Raw genomic sequence first — 5,902 nt, 5'->3', positions numbered from 1 at the left:
TCAATGAGACTTGTTTTGCAAAAGTTAATTTAGTAGTACTTTGCAACAGGATTACGCCATAAGTATATAAAGAAAAATAAATGATTTAGTTTAAGACCCTAAACTTGGTTAAACCTAGAGAATAAACCAAGTGATCGGTCCTTATCTTTCCCATGGGTCAGATCATCTTCCTCTTAGAAGAAAATGATTAAAAGTCTAATGGTTAGGATTTGCTCTTTGATCTTGTCATCGGTCCAATGGAATAGACAAGTACTGGAGCACAAAAACGAAGATATCTCAAACCTCACGAACTTTGTACCCTCCCCTTGAAGATACATACATAAATCAACTTGTGATCGTCACAAGATCCTGACCCGTTCCGATCCTTTTACCCTATTGGATCTTGTTGTGAAGGACCCGCGGGTCTTGGACCCGATCCGAACCCGAGACCCAAGTGGGGTACCCGAAAACTTGAAACTTCTACTATATATTATTATTAGGTATACTAGTTCCGTGTCCGCGCTACGCGCGGATAATGCGGTTATACAATTTCCCTTTAAGTTTATATAAATATATGATATTCCCTCCGTTTTTTAATATAAGTCGTTTTAAAATTGTGCACATAGATTAAGAAATCATTAATCTTTTTATATTTTCTAAACAAAAACATCATTAATTATTTACCTAACCACAAATCAACAAATAATAAAATAGAAGGTATATTATCATTGGTCATATAACATTAAGTGTTAATAAATTTTACATAGAAAATTGAAAACGTCATATAATTTGAAACATAAAAATTTCTCTAAAACGACTTATATAAAAAAACGGAGGGAGTATCATTTAATAAATTTGTGCTAAAGAACCTACAAAATTTGAGGTTGGAAAGTAAGCAGAGATCATGTTGTCCCTTTATTATTGTTTTGTTGATGATCTCTTTCGACCCAAAGCTATATTTACAACACATCTTTTATGTAAGTCAAATATCTGCACAAAATTTTGGAGGCAAAGATTTTTGAATATGGAAAATAAATCATACATATTGATCTGAAGGTTTTGTGATTTTATTTAGAGAAACAAAAAAGTCATAAGAAAGTCTGCCAGCATTGTAACTTTTAAAATATCATTTAGTATGAAAGTAACATGAAGAAATCTAAAAAGCCTTCAGCTTAATACTAAACCAACGATCAAGCTTTTTGTTATTTTATTTTTTAAAGTTAAAAATAGTACACTTGAAGGTATGTCCTCTTGTCGAGTGTAGAAGATCGTACCTTGGAATACCTTGTAGACATAAATGGAAAATTGTGAGATGATGGTTCGAGTTAGGCCTGAGATGCCATCTTCTCGTTGGTTGATTTCACCACTGATGTGATGCGTTGGACATGCCCCTGATCTGTTAACAAAGATGAAGGGTTACCTAAATTTGCAACAGAGTGGCTGTATACTGGTTTGTGATGTTCAATGTTATTTTTATTAGTGAATAAGCGATTGCCTGTTTTATAGATGCATGATAACCTTATTTACTTTGTTTTGTTTATGGGACTATATAGCTGTAATTTACCTTGTTTGTGGAACCACTGCTTGTACGATTTAGTGCATGCGGAGGTGATGTTTGGCTTGCCATACTCATGATGGATCTCCAATGCATTCTCCATTCGTGGCTTGTTTGTCCAAAAAGATGCTTCAGTAGTTGCAGGGTAGATGGTGGAGCTGTTGTAGAATTTCTCTGGCCCTGGCCCTCCATATTTTATGGTTATTTTATAGGTTTATGTCTTGTCTTTTGGAGGGATATGACAGAGAAATGTGTTTTGCATATTTTTTTAAGGGATATGACCGGGAGCTTGATGTACTATTTCATGTTTTGCATATTTTTTTATTGTTTTTTAGTTCATAGTAATGTATGATGTGAGTATGATGTGTATATTTGGTGAGTGTATGTATATCTGTTGGATTGTTCTAATATTTGAGTTTTCATGTTAAAAACAGTATATTTTCATATGACTTTTTCAGTAATTGTTTTAATTTACATATGTGTAATGTATGTTTTGTTTATTTTTTTGTATGTGTGCAATTTTTTTGCTGTTTACTTTTCCGGAGAGATTTATTTTTGGATACTGATTTTTTATTCATTGGATTTCTTAACTGCATTTGTTTTGGTAATCTAGCTTCTTTTTTCCATAGACCTTTTTGTAAATTATATAAATAATAGGTATGTATATATTTTTTCCTTTCAAAAGTCGTTTCGATCCCTAGGAGCCAAAGTCCTCATACATGGTTTCCTGTATAACCTTAGTTTCATTAGATTTACTGATTACGTGCATCATTAGAAACCAAAGCTTATCCACAGACAGCTTTGCCTATTGATTATATAAAGGAGATTACATTGAACCTAAAATAATGACTGAAAACCACATAACATTTGCACCCAAAAAACACATAACATATTTGTTTATTTGTGTGCGTGGAAGTATTTTATAAAAAAGCAACATGCAATTGTTCTCATTCTCCTTTTTGATTGTTTTTTTTTCTAAAACATGGATTGATTGTAACTCATGTTCATAAACTGGCCGTGTTCAAAACTCGGGTGAGTAGCCGTTTTTACGGGGAAATTTTTGTGTGAGGATGGATTTTAAAACTCATGTCTTGTTCATTTGTCTATTCATCTAAAATTTCAATATAATATAATAAAGTGAAGTCTGGAGAGCCTATCCTCATATGCTTGTGTGTTTGCATTGTATGATAACAAAATTCGATTTTCTCTCATTATAGTATTGATGACTGATGTTGCTTAATCATAGCTATGCATCTAACACAGTCGGTGGCTTTCTATGTGAATTCAGTATCGCTTGCATTTGAAAAAAAAAATAGAATTATTGTTATATGATGTTATCGGCCTAAAGTCAATGTGTAAGAACATATACTCTGCTTCTGAAGTTCTGGATATAAGGAGATTGGATACTCTAAAACAATTAGTATATAGCACACGGGATAATTCTGAGATGAAAATCAGAAAGTAAGCTTTTGCTTGAAATCACTTTGTTTAAGAAATCTGATCCTAAAATCTGAAATGCTTAGTATATCAAACGATATCTCTGAATGTTTTTTTTTATCTCCAGGAATCACAACCCCTCCAGGCACGACAAATAATTCAGGAAGTGAAAATAATTTTATAGTTCCTTCCCTTATGAGACTTCAATTGTCCAATCAAAACCTTCTTAAACTTTTACGCTCTCCTCCCTTACGCAACCATCCGCTTTTCATTGATTTTCATCTTCTCCCTTAGTCTTCTAGCTTTATTTTACTTCTTACCATCACTCTTGTCATTGACATGCCACAACCACAACTGACTCCGCTGCAACAGATGAAATTAAATATATAATAACAATCACTCTACAAAGATGAATCTGATACAAACAGATGTTTGTGAAAATCAAACCTACATTGCATTTCAAAAATCGATCTTTGAAGATTATTTACAGGAATAATGCTTAATGAGAATACCAAAGAGATAACCACATAATCAAAGTAGTAAAATTTCCACAAATAAACGATCGAGAAGATAGAAATAAAATTTCAACTCACGAGCAAAGAAGATGCATTCTTTACCTTAAAAAGAATTCCTAAGGAGCATTAGTTTAGATGACACTTGAGTTCAAGCTCTTGGTTCCCTCAGCTGTGGCCAATGCTCCAGCTTCCTCGCTAATAACATCCAATATTTCTTCCCGCTTCTCTTCTACATCCAAAAGCTCCAAATCAAGTTTATAACAATCAGTTTGAAGAAACCATGCATTACAAAATAGGGGATGTCTTGTAAACTTACCTTCTCCCATCGTCCATGAAAAGAGGAGACTCACTGAGACAAAGGAATAGCTGCTTATTGGAAAACCTTGTCTATCTCTCTCTGCAGGACCATAAAGTTCACAAAACACAGCTTTCTAATAAATCAATCACAAGTTCTTACTTTAATGTTTCATGTTATAAAAGAAACAAAATTCTCAGTGGGTTTGAATAAAAGAGTTATAAACGAAACAAAGACGTAGTGGGCGTATCAAACATTTGTAAGAAATACAAAAAGCTTTTATTGCTTACAACTATATTTGGTTGAGAGTGATTCTTGAGAAGCTTAAGTTCCTCCTCCAGCTCCTGAATATGAGTTGCAATAAGCCAAAGTAGGAAAGTCATGAAGCAATCAGCTGATTGTAGAGAAAGAACCAACTAAGATCATGTGATGAAAGAGATGGCGTGGCACAGTATTAACAAAGAAACTAACCGGTATGGGAAGAATCAACAACAACATTCATTAGAGTGAACACCAAAACAAAAGTCGACAAATTAAGATGATATGTTTACTACATATTTAGAATGATTCAGCTTGGGAAAAAAAATTGATTACCAAAAAATCATAAGAGGAATCAAACATAACGAAAGGAAAAATAAAAATCCAATAGCGGAGAATGATATCATTTTTTAAAATCCAAAAGGGAGTTAACTAATTAACATGTTTATCCGCGAGAAGTTGTATCGAGATTAATAGCGACTGAACAGGCAAGAGGGATTAAAAACCTAATAATCCCAGTGAATGATGAGTCGCCGGACAACCTCTTGAGATAACGACAAAGGTGCATCGCCGGACAACCGCTTGAGATAACAGCAAAGGTGCAGACTGTCGAATGTCAAGTAGGATGACAAACTCGAGGTTAGCCATGACGGAAGAGGGGAGTAGAAAAGTACGAACTGCAGAGTACTTGGATTGGGTAGTGAGGGTTCGTGTGTATGGTCCTAAATTTATAGCAAGTGGTTGATAGACTCATGAAACGTCAGGATTTGGAGGATGAATAATCATCGGGAGGTCGAACGAAAAAATAAAGGAGTGAGTAAAGAACATCATCGATTGTTCAAGTAAGGGTAGAGGTAACGGTGATTACAGAGGAAAAGATCGGCGGAGAGGAAGTGGAAGAGACTGAGTTCGACGACGCTCCCGACTCTACAGAGGTTTACGCGTATTATGTTTAAACTGGGCCATAGAAAATTTTTAAAACCTACACGAAAGGCCCAGTTTCACTCTTTAAGTTAGAAGCGATGGTGACATGTCGAAAGAGAACCTCCTCGTTGGCTGATTTTTAAAGACGACGTGGACACGCCAAAAGGGTTTGATATCCTGCTTTTAGTATTGTTAGACATGGATGTTTCAGTTTATTTTTGGTATTATGGATATTTTTTAAGTTTCAAATTTTAGTTTTTGGATATAGTTTTGGGATTTGGATAAAAATTTAGATTTTCAAAAATATAATTGGGATAATCAGATAAAATTTTGGATATTTTTTTTTGTCTTTGAATCAGATTTTATATAAAATTTCTCATATTTTTTGAGTATTTAAATATTTTCAGATATATTCTGTGTGTTTTAGGTATTTTTATGGGTTGGACCCGACATGACCCGAACCAAACCTGATCCGTAACCCAACCGAATATGAATCAACAAACCCTAATTATCCTATTGGGTCTTACTATCTAAGGCCCAACCCGACCCGGACCCAGATCCGAAGAGACCCGAACCGACCTCAAACCGACAATTTTAAATTAACCTATCGGGTCCTAAACTCTTAGACCCAAAGGATCCGGACCCACAAGGAGGATCCTAATGCCAAGGCCTACTTGGAAGGAGTTAACCAACTATTTTCAAACCAACTTCCTCGAAACAACATCATGATCACTAATGAAAATTCTCATCTGAAAGCGTTATCCAAAATTTATATCAAAATAACATAATAAAAAATATGCAATTATTAGTCTTACTGAAAATATAGAAGATTGGACTTTCACAACAAAGATTTACGTAGGCAAATGCAGAGAAAACAAGATAGGAGGGGGTCATCAGATAGGAGCGAAAGACTATGCTACAAAATGTAATCATGGAGAT

General features: G+C 34.4%; 1 long non-coding RNA gene across 4 annotated transcripts; it reads right to left on the bottom strand.

The window, feature by feature from the left end:
* Nucleotides 1–3,246: 3,246 nt before the first annotated feature.
* On the bottom strand, nt 3,247–5,192 carry LOC106293802. 4 transcript variants are annotated; one of them, XR_001260645.1, is made up of 5 exons: nt 4,546–5,189; nt 4,072–4,125; nt 3,803–3,883; nt 3,589–3,715; nt 3,247–3,334 (listed from the first exon to the last, which is right to left on the bottom strand). It is a non-coding gene; the product is annotated as an uncharacterized LOC106293802 (long non-coding RNA). The 4 variants fall into 4 exon arrangements; XR_001260652.1 differs by having other exon boundaries at nt 4,582–5,189; XR_001260646.1 differs by having other exon boundaries at nt 3,589–3,728; nt 4,072–5,192.
* Nucleotides 5,193–5,902: the final 710 nt, after the last annotated feature.

The sequence above is a fragment of the Brassica oleracea genome, chromosome C1, assembly GCF_000695525.1.
Source record: "Brassica oleracea var. oleracea cultivar TO1000 chromosome C1, BOL, whole genome shotgun sequence".
In the NCBI taxonomy this organism is placed as follows: domain Eukaryota; kingdom Viridiplantae; phylum Streptophyta; class Magnoliopsida; order Brassicales; family Brassicaceae; genus Brassica; species Brassica oleracea.
This window is presented reverse-complemented; position numbering and strand designations above follow the sequence as displayed.